This window comes from Canis lupus, chromosome 33 (genome assembly GCF_003254725.2).
Source record: "Canis lupus dingo isolate Sandy chromosome 33, ASM325472v2, whole genome shotgun sequence".
Classification (NCBI taxonomy): Eukaryota; Metazoa; Chordata; class Mammalia; order Carnivora; family Canidae; genus Canis; species Canis lupus.
In genome coordinates, this window is record NC_064275.1 from 11,119,186 (window position 1) to 11,139,384 (window position 20,199).

Sequence of the window (20,199 nt, forward strand, 5' to 3'; positions counted from 1 at the left end):
CTCTCCCTCCCCCTCTACCCTTCTTCCTCTCCTCCTGGCTTCCGAGTGAACAAGCTTGAGTGTGCATACTCTCTACCTTTAAAAATAAATAAATAAAATCTTAAAGAAAAAAAAATAATAAGCCAGAGGCTTCAGTTTGCATAAGTGGAAGCAGCTTGACGTTGAGGTGTTTCTATCTCATCACAATACTCTCTTGATACCTTCTTTGTTGTAAAAACCCAGTGATTTTTTTTTCAGTTTTTCCCCAACTCATTTAAAATTCCCAATGATATCTATCTTATCTTTCTAAGTTTCTTACCATATGTTCTTAGTCACTCATTCAAGTCTGCATCTGCTCATTATTTAGTATACCATGTCCTCGATATCAACTCTGAAACAATTGGAGTTTAGTGTTAAGTATTTGTGTGCTGTAGTAATGAATCAACTTCAGCTTCAAATTATTTTTTTTTCCTTCAAGAGAATTACAGCAGTACACTTAGTATACTAGTGAGTTATATTAGTATATACTTGGCATATTCGTAAGTTTTGACATAGTATTTCAACCTGGAAAGTTCAGCTATGGGGAAATTCATTACCATTACCCTTCTCTGAACTTTGTACTATTATATTATTCATTATTTCTACTTGAAAGGTAACAAATAGCATACAATATATTTTTCCTGTCAACCAAAATAGTTTTAAAAATCGAAAGACGTTTGAATATGTACTTTTTAGAAGTAGGGCATGCTTACAGACTTTGTTCTCAATATTTTTTCATAAAATGATCATTTTGATGTGAAAGCAAACAATTGAGCATGATACATCAGTTCCCCTATATGAGTGCTGAGTATTAAAAAAAAAATAGAGCACTGAATATTTCATGTATTTTAGTTATATACATAAGCAAATTGTATTTTAGGCACCAATACCCATTTCCAGAAAAAAATTTATTAAAAGATATCACAATAGAAGTTAGATTTTTAGATATCATAGCTTTAGTCTGTCATTTTCACAGATGTCTGCTAACACCTCTGGTGATACACAGAACCTTAATACATTTTTGTTGAATAAGTGAATGAATGAAAGTATCTTAGGGTGATCCTGGTTTGTCTGGAGTCAGGTAATCTTTGAGGCATCTGGTGATAATATGCAAATTGTCCACGTTAAACTAGTGACATATTGATCAACCTAGACATGTGGGAATATGAACTTGTATGGAAGGTTTAGAACTAGGGAGAGGTAAGCAAGGTACATGCCTAAGGTACAAAATTTAAGTGGTTGTAAAGAAACTCAGTCATCAAGAAAAAGGACATTTTAATGCAATATTTTTTAAAAATCAAATTAATGCAGAAACATCCAAACTGGAAAAAAAAAAAAAAAAGAACACTAAATGATGGCTGTTCCCATTACGTTGAGGATCAGATGAAGTGCTGGCCTATGGTTCCAGAGTATAATCCAGAAGTGCAGAGAGTGTTGACATCCGATGGATCTGACTTGAACCAGTGAAAGACAAGAGAAAGGAAAAAGGAAGCAAACAGACAGTTCTTCTTCTGTCTGCATGACTCTTGCAAGGTGTAGAGTTTCTATCTGGCTGACCTGGGAGACATCCCCTGGGGCTGAGTAACCAGCTGTGTCATCTCATGAAGCTGTGCTCAGCTCAGAACAGTGGCCTGCTATTTTCTTTCCCTCCTTTCCCATCCTCTTTTCTCTTTCACACACTCTTTCTGCCCCGAAATCACACCTTTCCACGAAGTATAGCACATAACAGATTCTGTTTTGCAAGGAACCCCACCAGCTAAGACCACAAGTGAGTAAGACATTGTCCCTGCCCTCAGCAGTTTAACAGCCGAGTGAAATCTACCGCAGATAAATTCAATAGATAAATTCAGTGTGGTGCAATAAGAGCTCGGTGAGCCTTCATGAAGAAGAACCAGGCACTAGGTGAGATGAGTGAGTTTTGAAGAATGAAAAAGAGTTTACAGATAAAGAACCAGCAGGCTAAGTATATTGCAAGCAGAGAAATTGAGTAAACAAAAGCAGAGGAATTGGCAGGAAACAGTACCTAGAAGAGCTTATTATATTCTCACGCATTACAAGGCACTTGATTAAAATATCTTCCTAGAGACCTCATTCTCATTAGCTCTAAAACAAGGATTATAATATGTCTACTCCATAGTATCACTAATTGATTAAATTACGGAATACATGAAAAAGCCCTTAGAAAAGAGGCAAATACCAAGACTTCTCTCCCAGTTTGTACATGACTGATACACTTTTAAAATCTTATTTTCAAAGAAATACACTGAGATTGCCACTCCATCGAGTCCTCTCCATCTTTGGACAAATTGTATTGCATGTTAATAATTTGAGCTATTTTAATATGCATTTCCATTTAAAACTGACTAGTAAACATCTGTTGAACCGCCTAGAAAATGGATTCTGAAAATGAACTAGTGACTTAATTTAATAATGTGCAGGAAGTCATCTAGCTATCAAATCGCAAACTTGACATAAATGAATTTTTTGACATTTGTGTTTTTCCACTTTTACTGTTTTTTATTAATAGAATCTATACTTGTGCTTTATGGAACGCTGAGCAAAAATTACTAATGCTACAACTCTGCTGTTTTCTTTTAATAATCATTTTCTGAAATTATTTTTACCATGTACCTTTTTTTCTTTGCTTTGTAGGAGACAGAAGTGCCAAAAAAGTGGGGTTTTTTTAACCTGTAATTTTTCTGGTTAAAAATATCTTTAATAAATTACTGTACGTTCCTATTCTTTTCTACTAAAGCACAGAATATCAACACAGGTTAGAAAGAGGCTTTGTGTTAGCTGAATAATTTTTGTGTTTTTATCACTTCATTCAATAAGTATTAATTGCTATGTTCAGTAAGAGGTGGTTGGGTTTTTTTTTAGTATACATTCCCTCACATCAATTAACTTCTTATGATTTGAAATATGGAAACCTGTTCAGGGAATTTGAATAAAAAGCAAGATGTGACAAAAAATGAATGTTACAAGTCATTATGCTTCAAGAATTTAGAATAAGATACAGCTATGGACTGAAGCCCAGGAAGATGATACACAAAATCAGAGTAACATACACACAGTTGAAAAGATATTTTAGCTGTAAATTGTAAATCCACATAATCTGGCACGATTATTATCTAAAGCGGGAAAAGTTCCTCAAACAATAATGGACTGATACTATTTTTATATGTGTTCATTGTTTAATCACAAACATGCTGGGAATATGTGTGAGTTGGTAATAGTATTAAGCCTTTCCTATAAGTATTTGAATCATCTAGGGTCTATATATTCTACTACGAGGCATTTGACATTATAGGAACCAAATAGTAGATGCTTAAAAGAGGTGATAGGAAAGAAATTAATTCTATAACATATCTTGTGGCTTTGAATTTATCCTTCTTCTCTTTTTTCCCTACTTTTTTTTGAATATTTTTTCATCACATTATTATAAGGAACATAAGAAAAATAAATAATCTGCAATAACATAAATTCATAGATCTTTTAGGCAAACTCTAAGTAATGCATACTTAGCTTCTCCATGCACGAAGAAACAGTAATAAATCTGGCAATTTTTTTTCTAATATCCCTATCTATACCAGTAATTACAAGCAATATCTCAAAAACACAGTTGCCATGTTAACTCCTATGTTATAATATCAGGCTTCTGTAATCATCGCTTAGTAAGTTAGGAAAGAATTCAAATAGGATTTTGACTCCAACAAAAATTAAGTTCTGAATATTCCACTGTTGGTTTGCAAATTGACCCTATACAGAGAACAGGAGGAGAGACAGGCAGCCACTCCAGATTGGCAGGTGGCGGGTATAAGGATCAAGGGAACTGACTTGCAAGCTAATCTCAGCGGTGACAAGAAAAATATACTTATGTACCCACATGCCAAAAACTTAAAAGTTTATATATAGAGGCCTCACCTGGGTTAAGTCGAGCATACTGTCCAATTGGTCTCAGCAATGCATTGGTCTCTCACAGCTGTGTCCTTAAAAATCTCCGTGGTCCTGGGAACCCCGGGCAGAACCGGTAGAAAGGGGAAGAATGTGCATTCCAAGGACAGGATGGGGGAGGAGCTCCCAGCCCCCCACCCTTGGCCAGTTTATGTGTCAGCCAGTGGTCATGTCCTCTCAATGACCCCCCTCCAACACTCCACCTCTAGGGACCAGCTCTTAGAATCTTACACACACCCCTCTTCCAAAATGTGCCTTGAGCAGTCAGGAAGAGGTTTCACTGGCATGGAGGTGACTTCTTTGGTGGCATTCTGGTTGTAATGGAAGATATCACAGCAACAGTACAGGTGCCTGCAAGAGAAAACACACGTAGGATGATTACTGAAATAAGTAACAAGTTTTTCCACCAAAAGCTCCATAATCCAAACCATTGATTTATTAAATTCCATAGGCTGAAGTTTGGTCACTCGGGGTATTCACTTGTGTAATTTAATAAAGATGATACATTAGCAAACTTATCAGGTATGAATGCACAACATTCTGTTTGGGTAATAGCAAAGGTGCCTCCTTGTGAAGCAGTCACAATGTCCAAGGCCATTCTATTTGGTGGACAGCTTTTCTCTTTAGAAACATTTTAGTCTTCAGTAAAGAGTGCCTTTACCAACTGTAATTTTTTTTAAAGAATTTATTTATTTGAGAGAGAGAGAGTGAGCGAGAGAGAGAGCACACAAGCAGGGCTAGGGGGAGAGAAAGAACCAGACTCCCTGCTGAGCAGAGAGCCCAAGGTGGGGCTTGATCCCAGGACCTGGGATCATGACCCTTGCCAAAGGTAGACACTTGACCAACTGAGGCACCCAGGTGCCCCAACAGCTGTCATTTAAAGTTCTCTGGGTGAATTTGTTTAAGGGCTTCAATGTGTGCTGTAATGTCCTTCAAGGCCAATGAAGAGAACAAAGATGGCAGCCAAATGATTGTACCAGCAGAAAACAGAATGTGTCCAACTGGCTTTGAGGAAAGGGAGGTTGGCAGCTTTAGGAACTTAATCTGGTTGTACATGCCATACATGTTGGCTGGGAGAGGCAGCCTTGTCAGGCAGTGGACTGGGAGTAGTAGACACCAGACCCACCAGATCGGGACTCCTGAGTTCTCCCATCTTTCAATGGTGTGAGTTCCATTCTAGGGATAGTATTTTTAAACAGAGCCAGTTTGCAGCCAGACAATAGGATCCCGATGGACACTGAGTAGTTCCTCTTCACCTAGGAGTGGAGACTAACTCACCCAACCCAGTGAGTTACTTTTTTTTTTTTTTTTTTTTTTCTTTTGGTGTCTTTGAGTTTTATTGAGAAAGGCTGTTCATTGTAGTGTGGGAGGTTAGACCAATAGATCTAGTGCCTGTGAAATAAAATTCATTATCTGGCCTCTCTAGAAAGATATGCAGCCCCCTCAGAAGAGCTGGGCTGAGGAAGGAGCCCTTTGTCCCAGCTACCCCACCCCCACCCACCCCCCTGTTCATTAGTGCCATTGGTTCTCAGAACTCTGGGTCTTGTATGGGGGACAGCCCCCAGCTCTTGCAGTGTGTCCCATAGTAGTTGGACATCCCAGTGGGATATCCCATGGCAAATTCCAGTAGATACCACCTTTCTCAGGCATGATGAGGCTTGGTGCTCTCAGCAGCATAGCATATCGAACCAGCACAAGAGTCTGGGTAATGGCTACTTGCTGAGATTTCTGGAACTGTACAGTGTTGGATGCCTCAGCAGAGGTCCCCAGTCTGGCATGTGGAGCAACAGGCCCTATTGGTTGGTCATTCATATGTTTTAAAGCCTATAAGAGTACATTAGTCAACCCAACCAAGGTGGTTTTACTGGTTAGTAATTTAACCTGCTGCTCTAGTACTACATTTTCTTTGCTACCAACCCTGCTATTTGTGGGTTTTGCAAAAACAGAATCTCCATTCAGCATCATGTTCTTTTGCCCAGTCTTGAGTATTATGACCTTTGAAATGTGACCCCTGGGGCACCTGGGTGGCTCAGTTGGTTAAACATCTGACTCTTGATTTTGGGTCGGATCATGATCTCACGGTCATGAGATCGAGCCCCACAATGGACTCCATGTTGGGCCTGGAGCCTTCTTAAGAATCTCCTCTCCCTCTCTGCCCCTCCACTCCCTGCACACTCTTTCTCTCTCTCTAAAAAAAGAAGAGAAAAGAAAAGCACAGTGATCCTTGCTTATTCTCTATTCAACAAGAGTAACTATACATGGCACTCAGCTTCTTTGATCCCCTAATGGTGGCAGCCTGGTTACAGCAGTGGTGGGGGAAAGCTTGAGTTAGGCCAGATGTGGGGTCCACACAAACCAGGGCATGTTTAGAACCCTCACCCTGGGAGTGGGGGCGATGTAATCAACCCTTCATGGTTGGGAACTCCAGTAGACTGCCCCAGACACCTTTGGCAGTTGCCTTGGGTGTTGCTTAGAACGCACAGGACATGCTGTTACTATGTTAAGTCACTGTATTTCAAGACAATCCAGCATCCTTGGCAATACACCATCCCACCCAGGCTCTACAGTGGCCACCCTGGCTTTACACCCAATCTACTGGATCTACTGAAGGGTCAATTGCCCAGGTTTGTACCAAACTAGGATATCAGTTTTCAGATTGCCAGAGAATGTCAATGCCTTATGAGCTGGGACATGGAAGAGAGTGAAGACTACATCAGGTTCTTGCAGGTAGACCCAAATGTCTTCCCACATATCCTGACCCCACAAGGACTTATTCATGATTATCTATCCTTTGGCTTCCCATTGTCCAAGTCTTAGAGTTAATTCCTTTAGAAAAGCCCAAATATCTGCACAAAGGAGTCATGGCCAGCGCTCAGGAGTGACCACCAGACAGTCTGCTCTGACCCCAGCCCGCTGGCTGCTGCAGGTTGCTCTGTCCTCCATCCCGATGGTGTTGGGCTGAACAGTGACTGCAGTCCCTGGGGGCAGGTTGCCCTGAACTAGACTAATCTGTTTACCAGGCATCAGTGGGAATTTCCCCTGCTCCCTCTGCAGGCCACGGGGGCCACCACAGGAAGAGGGGCTGAGGCATTTGGAGGATCTAGGTACTCTACAGGGCCTGGTAGCACCTGTGTTTCTAGAGAGAGTGGGCTTCTGGAAAGGCTGCTTCTCTGCTGCAAAAATGCATGTCACTTAGTCAAAGAAGGAGTATGAGTCATGGTATAGCTCCGTCAATGAACATATCCTCAGCCCACACCCTGATTGGAAGGGAAATTCTTACCATGATAGGCTTTCTCACGGGAGGCTCTACCTAGAGGAGCACTGTGTACTCTGCCAGGAGCCGTTGCTCTATGGGGATAGATCACGTTTCTGCCCCTTCCGGAGCAAGGACCAAAGTCCTAGGGGTTCCTTCTCCTTCTGTGTTCTCTGTTGGTGTCCACCCCATCTTTCTGCAGTCACAGGTACATCTAATTTAAATTCAAGCCTTGCTTGGGGGATGCCCAGAGGTCTACTCTGCATCACTGGAATTTCTGCCTCCTCAAAGACAGCTGGCTGCTCTGATCCCCAGGCCCACATATGCCCTTCCTTTACAAACTGCATAAGGGGCAGAGGTGCTGCCCCAAGTGAGGAATAAATATCATCCAAAACCCCCAAATCCCTACTGAAGGCTTCCATCTCTTTCATGTTCTTTGGGGTTAGATAGACTTATACCTTATCAATCATAGTTTCTAGGGCAACATGAGCCTTATACAACCAATGCTCCCAAAAACTTTATGATGGTTCCTGGGCCTCGATTTCCCTGTTCCACTGCCTCTCCTCTCCCTCACAGATATTCCAGCAAAGTCTGCAGTGTCTTGCAGCAGAGGCAAGATTTCATGTGTTAACATTATTATCACCAATACAATGAGCCACTTTACTGATGTGAGGAAGGAAAACCAGGACAGATCTCAGGCTACCATCCCATGGCACACCGTAAGGCTGTGTAGCCTGGGGGAATCCCTTGAAAGGTCCACTGTTGCCCTTCCCACATGAAGGCAAGCTGATCTTGCGACTCAGCAGCCAGGAGCATGCTGAAAAAGCTTTTGCTGAGTCCAGTATAGGCTGGTACACAAGAAGGACCATGGCCAAGGTGTCTAAGGTGGTGGCAATGCTGGGCAAGCTACATGGATGGGAGGCACTGCCTTGTTCACTTCCCAGGAGCTCACAGCCATCCACTGTGAGCCATCTGGCTTTCTAATCCACCATACTAGGTTGTTGAGAGCACGAGGGGCAGGGTGTAAAATGCCCACTCAGTGAACTTCTTGGGTAGTTTCTCCAATTTCCTTATGCCCCTCTGGGAAATTGATATTATTTGACAGTTAACATTTTTTGTGGGTTCAGTAGACTTACTGGTTCACAGTTGGCTCTTCTCTTCAGCAGTGATTTGATTACTCTAACCCAAAGGTGCACTTTACTGAAGAGATTTTTCAGAGTATGGCCTTGAAAGATATCAATACTCGGGACTCCCGGGTGGCTCAGCAGTTGAGCATCTGCCTTTGGTTCAGGGCATGATCCCGGGTCTGGGGATCAAGTCCCACATCAGGATCCCTGCAAGTAACCTGCTTCTCTCTCTGCCTGTGTCTCTGCCTCTTTCTGTGTGTCTCTAATGAATAAATAAATCTTTAAAAAAAAAAAAAGATATCAACGCTCAATATGTTTTCTGGTATTAGAAAGATAAGGCCTCATATTCTCATGGGGGAGAACACCTAATTTGCAGTGTCAAAGGGAACTTTCTGACCATACTGTTTGCCCTTCAAAACCCACAGATGGTTCTGAGGGGGGCAGACAATTTCTCAGTGTTAGTTACCTTGTATTAGATACATTTGACTCCAATATCAACAGGAGCTATCATCTTTTTTTTTATTTCCAGAGAACCAGTGAGTAGTGAGCTCAACATGAGGCCTCCATTTGCCTCCAACCTGCTCTTCACCTGGAGGCAATCTTGTCCTGCATCCCATGCTAAGGGTATGGGAAGAACCTATCCCACATAGGACCAATATCCCCGAGGCCTCTGCAGGAGATAGGGCATCAGGGATGTTATGGGCAGGTGGGGCAGGTCTGAACTGTTGTCGAAGTTTTAAGGCTTTCCATCGGCTGACCAGTCCAGCTTTGGGTCTATTTCTGGAGTACTGGATCGCCGATCTACTTCTGCAGCAATGAGATCAAACCACATTTGCTTCAGGGTTACCTTTATTAGACCCTTCACAACCAACTGAAGTAGCTTTTTTGCTTTTCAAGTTTCCTCTCTGTCTCAGGCCTTTTCTACAGCCTGTACCTGTTACTGGGATTTGTCAGTTTTCCCCAAATCAGCAATTGATTACCCAGCATCATAAATGTCTTATCCCACCAATGAGCTCAGCATGGATCCCCAATATCAAGTGCTGAGGGCAGGCTAGTGCATCTGATTTTCATTCTTGTAGTGACTGTGGCCTGATCAGGGCCTTCAAATACAGGGGCATAGGTTGCCTGTCTCAGTCCCAACACCCTAAGTATTTGTTATACAACCTCTATGGATTTCCAGAGTCCCACATGCCTAGTGAGATCCCCCTTTATTGGGCCAAGCATTTCTGCAGGCTAGAGTAATGTAATCTATAAGGAAGTGTGTTCCTTAAACTTCTGAGAACCATTCAGGTGTTTCCAGGAGGCAGTGTGTGGTGATGTTACCCATTTTATCTGCCTTCTCCCCAGAGAAATGCCCTCATCCCCCATATCCCAAAGCCATATCAACCACATCGGGATAATTTCCTTGGAAACTATATCAATAAACTGGAGTATATTCTGGAACTTGGCAGCTATATCAATAAACTTGGAGTATATTCTCTCATCATGAACATTTCCTGATTTAAGCGCTGCACCCTATTGTTGCTGTGGGGCTTTTCTTTTCCTTTGTATTAGGGGTCAGTCTGCACAAGGCTTTGTGTCTGTTTCACTGCCCATCACATCCTCCTCTTCACTCTCCTCACTTTCCAAGGGATTCCACCTCTTAGTGTCCCAATCAGGCTTTGTTACAAGTGCTTGGACCTTAATACACAGCAGCTTGTACCCTACTAGCTTTGCAAAACAGTCAGCTAAGGTCTTCAACCTATTATCTTGCTCCCTCACCTTGTCTGCCAGCCCCAAAGCTAGCAGAGTAGTGGACACCAGTACGTCCTTCTCTGATCTCAGATCTTCTTCCAGCCTTCCAACTCAAACTTCACCCTCTAGCTGGGCATCAGGATCCACCAAATTCCCCACATACGGCCAATCCACTGCAGCACCATCATTTCCCTCTCTGCCTCAGTGCACCATGCACAATTCATCAAATAAACTCATTAGACCAGCTGGCATTATCAGGGCATCCCTGTACTCACACCAAGGTCCACAGGCATACAATATATAGGTTATCCCTCCCAACAGAGAGATCAGTAGCCAATGTGGGATTTCCCCCAGGATGCCTCTTTCCCAACACCCATTTCTTAGGTATCCTGGCTGGCTCACCAATTGTTGTTTCTCAAACTGGCCCCATAGACAAAGGGCAAAAGAGACTGAAGGAAGAAGGACATCTCTCCAGATTGGTAGGTGGCAGTTTTAATGAGCAAGGGTATTTACATATGAGCCTTGTCTCGGGCAACTCCAAGACAACTATATCTCATCATCTGCTCATAAAATCTTAAGAGTTCATATAGAGGCCTTCACTGAGTTCAATCATATATTCAGCCCAGATGGTCTCAGCAACACCTACTCTTAAGGCTATGTCCTGGAAATGGCTCCAGCTATGGAACAGGGGGCAGACAGACATTCCAAAAGCAGTGAAGGCTATGAGGAGCCTCTAATTGCCTGGGTCCAGTCCGAAGGTCAACCAGTGGCCATGTCTTCTCAATGACCTTCTCCAACATGCATCATTAACATCCATCTCCAACATCCATCATTATATTTGACTCATCTTTATATATTTAGTTAGGTCTATTTTCCTTTTTTCTTTTTTGCTATCTTTAAACATAAAATCAGCTCTCTGATTGTACATTATCTGGGGATGAACGATTATCTCATTACATAAGGTTCTTAATTACCTCTCTCTGACCACCCATTTATTCAGAATTTGAAGAGTTCTAAAACAATATAATTAATGACACCATATATTGCAGTTCTGAATTAGGCTGGCCTACCGTATCAGTCGCTAGCTGTGCGATACCAAGTTCCTCAACTTTTCAGGGTCTCAGCTTCAATATAATGGGGAAATGTAGATCTACCTCATAGAGCCACCATGAAAATGAGATGACACACATTAAGTAGCACCAGGTCTGGCACAAAGCATACTCAATACATTTTAACTATTGTGTCATTTTTTTTAAGTATTAATTATTCTAAAGCACTTTTTATTGGAGTGGACTTTGAAAGTTTATTGCAACTCAACTCAAATAATAGAGAAAACACATTTTAAAATAAACTCCTGTGTAATATCATAGCTAAGCATCATTAATTTAAATAATTTGTTAAAGTGCTTATAGGTATTCAGTATATTTTACCATTATTATTGTCATTATTTTTAAAAATTATCCAAGCCACAGCCCCTTTTTTGTTAAAGTAGATGATTGAGAGTTGAGTACAAGAAATTACATTAGAGAGAACAAATGATCTATTACAATTGTTTTGGTAGATTAACATGAACATGTGCATATATGTGGACTCATATCTGCTTGTTGGCACATTGCCAAATTAACAGCTAGTGAACACCATGATTTGTCTTTCAGATAATGTAATGGGATTTATCAATATATAACTATATTGTGGAGAAAGGGCAACCTTTGTACATTGTTGGTGCAGCCACTCTGCAAAAGAGTATGGAGGTTCCTCAAAAAGTTGAAAATATGGATCCCTGGGTGGCGCAGCGGTTTGGCGCCTGCCTTTGGCCCAGGGCGCGATCCTGGAGACCCGGGATCGACTCCCACGTCGGGCTCCCGGTGCATGGAGCCTGCTTCTCCCTCTGCCTATGTCTCTGCCTCTCTCTCTCTCTCTGTGTGTGTGACTATCATAAATAAATAAAGAAAAAATATTAATAAATAAATAAATAAATAAATAAATAAATAAATAAATAAATAAAAAGTTGAAAATAAAGCTACCCCACAACCCTGCAATTGCACTACTGGGTATTTACCATAAAGGTACAAATGTAGTGATCCAAAGGGGCACCCATACCCCAATGTTTATAGGAGCAATATCCACAATAGCCAAACTATGGAAAGAACCCAGATGTCCATCAACCGATGAATGGATAAAGAAGATGTGAGATATATATATCTCAGCAATCAAAAACATGAAATTGAAATCTTGCCATTTGCAATGATGTGGATGGAAGGATATCATGCTAAGCAAAATAAGTCAATCAGAGAAAGACAATTATCATATGACCTCACTCATGTGGAATTTAAGAAACAGAGTATCATAGGGGAAGAAAGGAAAAAAATAAAACAAGATGAAATCAGGGACACCTGGGTGGCTCCGCGGTTAAGCGTCTGCCTTCTGCTCAGGGTGCAATCCTGGGGTCCTGGGATCAAGTTCCGCATCAGGACAAACTATAAGAGAATTAATGATAGGAAACAAACTGAGGGTTGCTACAGGGTGATGGACATTAAGGAGGGCAAGTGATGTAATGAGCACTTGTTATTATGTAAGACTGATGAATCACTCACTGACCTCGACCTCTGAAACCAATAATACATTATATGTTGATTAATTGAATTTAAATAAATAAAAAATGAGAAAAATAAAAAATATATATACAACTATATTTATCCCTGTTTCTTTTTTTTTTTAATTTATTCATGAAAGACACAAAAACAGAGGCAGAGACACAGGCAGAAGGAGAAGTGGGCTCCTTGCGGGAGCCCAATATGGGACTCGATTCTAGGACCCCAGAATCACGACCTGAGCCAAAAGCAGACACTCAACCACTGAGCCACCCAGGTACCCCTTTATCCATGTTTCAAAAACAGTAGTAAACTGTGAATTCTATCTCTGTCCTCTATGGTTCCAATATATCTAATAAAAAACAAAAATAAAAGCAAAAATTTTGATAAACATTTTCTTCTTCTCTTTGTACTAAACCTGATTCTGATGATTATTTCAGATACCCACAGTAGGAGTGATCACTCAGAGCAATCATACTCACTAATCCAGGGTATGGGCATCATTTAAGAAGGCCAAAAGAAAAAAAAAGGCCAAAAGATATTTTAGCCAATATATTTCCCAGAATTTGAAAGTAAGCTGATTTTGCAACAAACTAAAAAATCAGTATATAAGAACAGTGATTATATGCTAAATCACCTGAAAGAGACCAAGAAACTTGGTAAAATACAGTATCTTACCTATATATTTATTTAGATCTATAGTATATAGTATATATCTACAACATACAATATCTATAGTATCTGTTTACATTCATAGTATATATAAATATATATGATATATATAGTATACTCTGTATAGTCTATACATAAACATACATATATACACATCAATGTATACTATATATACTATATTTATCTTTAGGTGTATATGTCTATATACTATATAGAAATATAAATATGTACTTATATTCATATTCATCTGTACTTTATGTATATACTATATATGTGTGTATATACATTTATGTATACTATACAGATATCTATATATATACACAAATGTATTTATATACATATCTATAGTTTTTCAGCCATGTATATATAGACAGATGATGATAGATGATAGATAGATAGATAGATAGATATAGATAGATAGATAGATAGATGATAGATAGATCGATCTGTATATACTATAGATCTATATATACTGTAGATAGTGTAGTATCTACCTGCCAACAAGCACCAACCTGCTAACCATGTGAGTGCACCATCTTGAAGGGGAATCCTCCAGGCTCAGTCAAGACTTCACATGATGGTAACCAACATTTTTACAGCCAACATGTTCACTTAGCCTCATGGGAGACTAAGAACTGCTAAACCAAGCCACTCTCAAATCAATGACCTACAAAAAATAGATAACAAATGTTTACTTCTATGAAGCATTAGGGGAATGTGTTCTACATCATGAGATAACTAATACAGCATTCTAGTTGGTTTTATCCAAGTAATGAAACCATAACCAACTGTGAAAACATTAAATTTGCAGTCTCAAAGAGATCAATAAAATCATACAATGTTTCATAATACTTCAACATGTTGCTCTGTTGAAAACCACATTACAGCCTAGATTGGATCACTTTGTAAAAACCCCCTACCTCTGGACGGTATTACCCCCTTTAGCAATAAACATAAAATCATTTTTTGTTTCCACATCCTTCTCCTTGTTTCATTCACCTACTCTAGTTATTTCAAACACAGCATCCTAGAAAAGTGTGGACTTAAACATCTTTAGCACACTGTTGCACCCCATAGCTTTTAAAGCGACTCTGTTTTTCAATACGAGAAAGCTTTGACAACATGGCCCAGAAACATCCTATATACCATATCCCATGCAGTTCTTTCAAGTTAGAAATTAAACTGGGGAGGGTCAGGGGCCTTGACTGCTCCACTCTGGGCTAACCACAGGGTCTGCAGCCCAGACTTCCAAAATTGTAACTGTTCAAAGTACTTAAGGCACATTGTTTCTATGCCCACACAGTTCTCCACTCACTAACTATAGTTGATTGAATGCCTTTAGGTGCCAAGCACTGTGTTAAGTACTGGAGACCTGGCAATCTTAAAGTTCTTTGGTTCTATTTTCCATTGTTTTTTGTTTTTTCTTTTTTTCTTTTTTCGCTTTCCTGTAAAATGTAAGGGACAGAAATGTATATAAAGAAACATATTTTTAAAAATCAAAAAAAAATTTTATGACATGTCTTATGTATTAACACCATGCTCACTTCATAATACAGCATCTTTGGGATTAAGGTAGGTAAGCTGCTGCTCCAACCTGAGTGTATGATCATCTACTGCAAATAGCTGGCAATCACGATCAATGCCAAACGAAACCCTAATAGAAAATTCCCGATAAGGTGGGGTTATTTATGACAAACATGAAACAGTCACCATTCTGTGACCCAATAAAAATATCAATGAGATGAGTACAATGGGGAACAACTGAAAACTGTGAAAGTAAATGGACCGTAAATACTTAAATGGATTTTCACAGATTTTTGTCCTGCCACGTCTCCAGATTTAATTGATCTGTCCTATCTGCCATATAAGCATCTAGGAATTTACCCTGCTTGTTTTTTTATCATGCAGAGGAATCCCATGGAGTTTCTTTGGCAGGATTAATTATGCTTTAATGTCTATAAAGGTGTTGGAATTCACTCCAGAAATATTTAAGATTCTTTCCTATCTGTATTGCAAATAGCAAGAAAGCATTTATTTGCTGATGATAGCTATCTCTCAAGTCTTAATCTAATGCGTGTGGCATCTTATTAAGGAATGAATTCTGAAAGTGATCAGAAGAACTTCTAATTTTCTGTTCTATCCACCTCAGAAAGATGTTGTTGTTGATGTTATACAAACTATCCAAGCTTAACATCCAAATGAGCATTGCCAGAACCATGAAATTGCTGGTCAGACAGTATGACGGACAGTGGTAACATTCAAAGCAATTAGTAGACTGATTGGCACTAGCAACAACCAATCAAAATTGACACTAGCTGTAGTGTTAAAGTGAGTTTGAGACCCCTTGCTATTCCATGAGTTAACCTAACGTACGGATAAGGCAGCTGAAGTTGGGGAAAACATATTCAGAGGAATTTAGGTTAGGAGCTATTAGTAATAGGTACAGGTTTATTTCAATATCTTAATAAGTGATATGGCTATACCACATGTGGGTGGAGTCAACATGGCTTGATGAGGTGAAAAGGAGTCTTTAAAATTATTCCAAAGATATTATCACTGCCTAAACCATGTGTGGAGCTCCTTTTTAGAATTGCTTTCAGAGCCGGTTTACAAGCTTGTACAAGTAAATGTCTCATTAATTTCATCACAACCCTTTTTGACCAAAAATGGTATTATTCAACTTGTTCATTTATATTATTCACTATACTTGGCTCTGAGTAGCATTTAGCTATTTCCAAAAATCTAACTCAAATTCCAAAGACAAAGATAAATTGACAGTGTTTTATATAGCATCTGAAGCAAATACAAGCGAGGAAAAGAAAACTCAAGTTCACTAAGTTCCTGTTACATACCATTATAGTAATAAAAGTGCATGTATAGTTGTTCCATTCAATTTTATATTATTTTATTTCACGCTGTTGATCCCTTGGGATTCTGACCTCCAGACATAAACAAAAATTTCAGAATAAAAATTTACAACTCTCTAGAGAGACTGACTTGCTCTTGTAGGATAGTCTACCTCCTAATTATAACTTGTGACTCTAATTAGTAGATTCATGGATAATAACATACTGAAAGAAACAGGACAAAGCTTCCAAATATCTTAAAATAAAAGGAAGCTAAGATTTATTGAGTGCCCATTACATGCCAGGACTATCACATGTTAGAACTAGTTATTGCACATATGTAACAAATTTTTAAAAACTCTATATTTGGCCTGGCACTGTGTTACATTTCTACATCTCTTAGTATTAACCAATTGCTAACTGAAAAAAAGGTTTCTATTATTGTGTTTTTTAACTTAACATTTTTAAGTACCTACTATGTAATAGGCATGTATGAAATTATTATACATTATATTATTTAACCTCTCCAATAACCTCTATAAAGTATGTATTAAACTATCCCCATTTTACAGATGAAGAAAAGGAGAGGAGAGGTAGTGATGTTGAGAAGATTGTCTGTGGTTACAGGGCGGAACCAGGATATTAACCCAAATACTCTGATTCAAGAGCCATGTTCCCATCACTATGCTGCATCAAAGCATCAATGAGGACATTAACATAGGCTTGCTACTTGTTAAAATCACAATTATTGGTTATATACTTAGTACAGAGTTTATGCTTTCTTGTATGACTTGTGCACAGATGGGCACGGATGAGTTGACCTACCTGGAGGACAGAAGAGAGAAAAATGGAGCTTGCATTATGTGATAGAAAGAGTACTAAGGTTCTGGTATTGCTTGGTCAGTTTAGTGTCCAACTCTTGATTTCTGCTCAGGTCATGATCTTAGGGTCCTGGGATTGAGCCCATGTCAGGCTCCACACTCAGCGGGGACTCTGTGATTATCTCTCTCCCTCTTCCTCTTCTCCTCCCCCTGTTCATACTCATGTTCATGCTCTCTCTCTCTTTCTCTCTCTCTCTAAAATAAATAAATAGGGATGCCTGGGTGGCTCAGGGGTTGAGCGTCTGCCTTTGGCTCAGGTCATGATCCTGGAGTCCCAGAATTCAGTCCCGCAACGGACTCCCTGAATGGAGCCTGCTTCTCCCTCTGCTTGTGTCTCTGCTTCTCACTCTCTCTGTCTCTCATGAATAAATAAATAAAATATTTAAAAATAAATAAATAAAAATAATAAAATAAATAAATCTAAGGAAAGAAAGAAAAAGACGAAAGAAAGAAAGAAAGAAAGAGAAAGAAAGAAGATGAAAGAAAGAAACAAAGAAACAAAGAAAGAAAGAAGAAAGAAAGAAAGAAAGAAAGAAAGAAAGAAAGAAAGAAAGAAAGAAAGAAAGAAAGAAACAGAGAAAGAAAGAAAGAAAGAGAATTCCCCAACATCTCCAAAATGTCTTTCCTGACATCTGGTCCCTGAATGGCTGAAATTCTCCCCATGAATTCATCTTCTGGGTAAAACAATGATTATGCTGTTTTGACACACGTATTGCAAACTACATGTCACAAATAATTAGTTAACATGTACTTCAAATACGGAGTTTTAAAAATTGCTTACTTTTTAAATTTGCTTTTTTCAGAAAAAGGTTATTCAATATATACATACAGAAAAGAAGAAACTTATGTAGTCACCATCCAGTAAATAAGTACATCAATGCTAGTAGCATGAGTGGTTTTTCCGAATTTTTTCTACTTCCTTCTGCACAAAGACAGCTATTCATAATCCTGACTTTTGAGACTTTATCTCTTATTTTTCTTCCATTTACCACTCATGTAGTTATCCCTAAACATTACATTTTAAAATTTTTGCCCCTTTTAAAAACTTTATGCAAAAAGAATCATCCAGTGTATCTTCTATGACTTTCTTACTTTTTAACATTTCTGTGACATTCATCTATGTTGATGGGTAGCTTTGTTTATTTTTGTGCCTATATAGTAGTTTGTTGTACATCTCCTTTCACTTATTCTGTCCATTTTTTTTTATTTTTTTTTAAATTTATTTATGATAGTCACACAAAGACAGAGAGAGAGGCAGAGACACAGGCAGAGGGAGAAGCAGGCTCCATGCACCGGGAGCCCGACACGGGATTCGATCCCAGGTCTCCAGGATCGCGCCCTGGGCCAAAGGACAGTGCTAAACCGCTGCGCCACCCAGGGATCCCTATTCTGTCCATTTTTGATGGATAATTTAATTAATTTCAGATTTTTTTGTTACTACAACAATGCTGCTATGAATATTTTTACACAATGTCTTTTTTTTTTAAGATTTTATTTATGTATTCATGAGAGACACAGAGAGACAGAGAGAGCCAGAGACACAGGCAGAGGGAGAAGCAGGCTCCATGCAGGAGGCCTGACATGGGACTTGATCCTCGGTCTCCAGGATCACGTCCTGGGCTGAAGGCAGAGCTAACTGCTGAGCCACCCGGGCTGCCCTGTACAATGTCTTCAGGTGCACATTAGAAATAAGTCTTTAGGGATCCCTGGGTGGCGCAGCGGTTTGACTCCTGCCTTTGGCCCAGGGCGCAATCCTGGAGACCCGGGATCGAATCCCACGTCGGGCTCCAGGTGCATGGAGCCTGCTTCTCCCTCTGCCTGTGTCTCTGCCTCTCTCTCTCTCTCTCTCTCTCTCTCTCTGTGACTGTCATAAATAAATTTAAAAATTTAAAAAAAAAAAGAAAAGAAATAAGTCTTTAGGGTACATAACTACAAATAAAATTGCTGTGTCATAGGGTATGGTAGAGATTGCTCATTCCTATCTACTTTCTTCCTATTCTATAAAAACAGAACACTAGAGAAGACATTTCCTAGCCTTCTTACAGCCATTTTTTAGTCATGTGGCTAAGTTCTTATCAATGTAGTCTAAGTGAAATGGAAGTAAGACTTTCTAGTCTAGACCTTAACAAATTGATGTGCACTTCCTTATGCTGTCATTCACCTTTCCACACTCTGGGACGTTGATATGCCTGCAATTCAGGATATAGACCATACCAATCAATATAGACAATGGCCTAAGAAAGAGTCAGCTAATGCGATAGATGAGTTCTCAAATGACTGTGGAAGAGGCCATCCTCAAAATTAGGCTCAGGTCAGGAATTATTATATGAAAGGCGAACATCACTGGGATTTTATTTTATAGCATCTTGGTCTCTCTACTATGTAATATATAGCATATGCTTACTTTTATTTTGACTATTGCATGCCCAAATGTTTTCCAGACTGGTTGTTATCAGTTGACAATCTCATCACTAGAGTATGAGAACTCTCATTACTGTAACTGTTCCCTTGTATTTGATATTATTATGCATTTAAACTTACAGCTCTAGTGGATATCAAATGCTAGCTATCTCATTGAGTTTTAAGTTACATTTCCTTGATTACTATACCTAAATGTTTTCAAATGATTTTTGTCCAAACACGTTTTTTCTCCTGTGACGTACATGTTCAAGTCTTTTTGCCCATTTTTCTATTGATCACCTTTCTCTTGATAACTTGTAAAAATTCTTCATAATTTGGAGGAACACATTAGTCTTTTGTCAAATATATATTGTAAATATCTGTCATTCTGTTTATGTGGATTCGTGATGTCTTTTGTTTTAATGAAACCACATGTCTCCGCTTCTTCCTTCATTATCCGTGCTTTCTTTCTTCCTTTTATGACACTGTGGAAAGAATTCTTTTCTTCCTTAACATCATGGAGATATTAATCAATGCAGTCTTCTAAAAGCTTTAGGCTATTGCTTTTCACATTTAGTTCTTTGGTACTCAAATTCTGATGTGCTTTTTTGCACATAATAGTAAAGAGTGGAGTTAAAAATGGCAGATAGAAATTTCAAATAATCATTGGTGTGCCCATGGGCATCTGTATTTCATGTGAACATTCATTAATGTGTATTGAAA

The 20,199-nt window shown here is 39.3% G+C and overlaps 1 long non-coding RNA gene across 1 annotated transcript; it reads right to left on the reverse strand.

The window, feature by feature from the left end:
• Positions 1-298: 298 nt before the first annotated feature.
• LOC112641276 (uncharacterized) lies at positions 299-14,010 on the reverse strand. The gene is made up of 4 exons (XR_004811590.2): positions 13,862-14,010; positions 4,210-4,323; positions 3,943-4,026; positions 299-370 (listed from the first exon to the last, which is right to left on the reverse strand). It is a non-coding gene; the product is annotated as an uncharacterized LOC112641276 (long non-coding RNA).
• Positions 14,011-20,199: the final 6,189 nt, after the last annotated feature.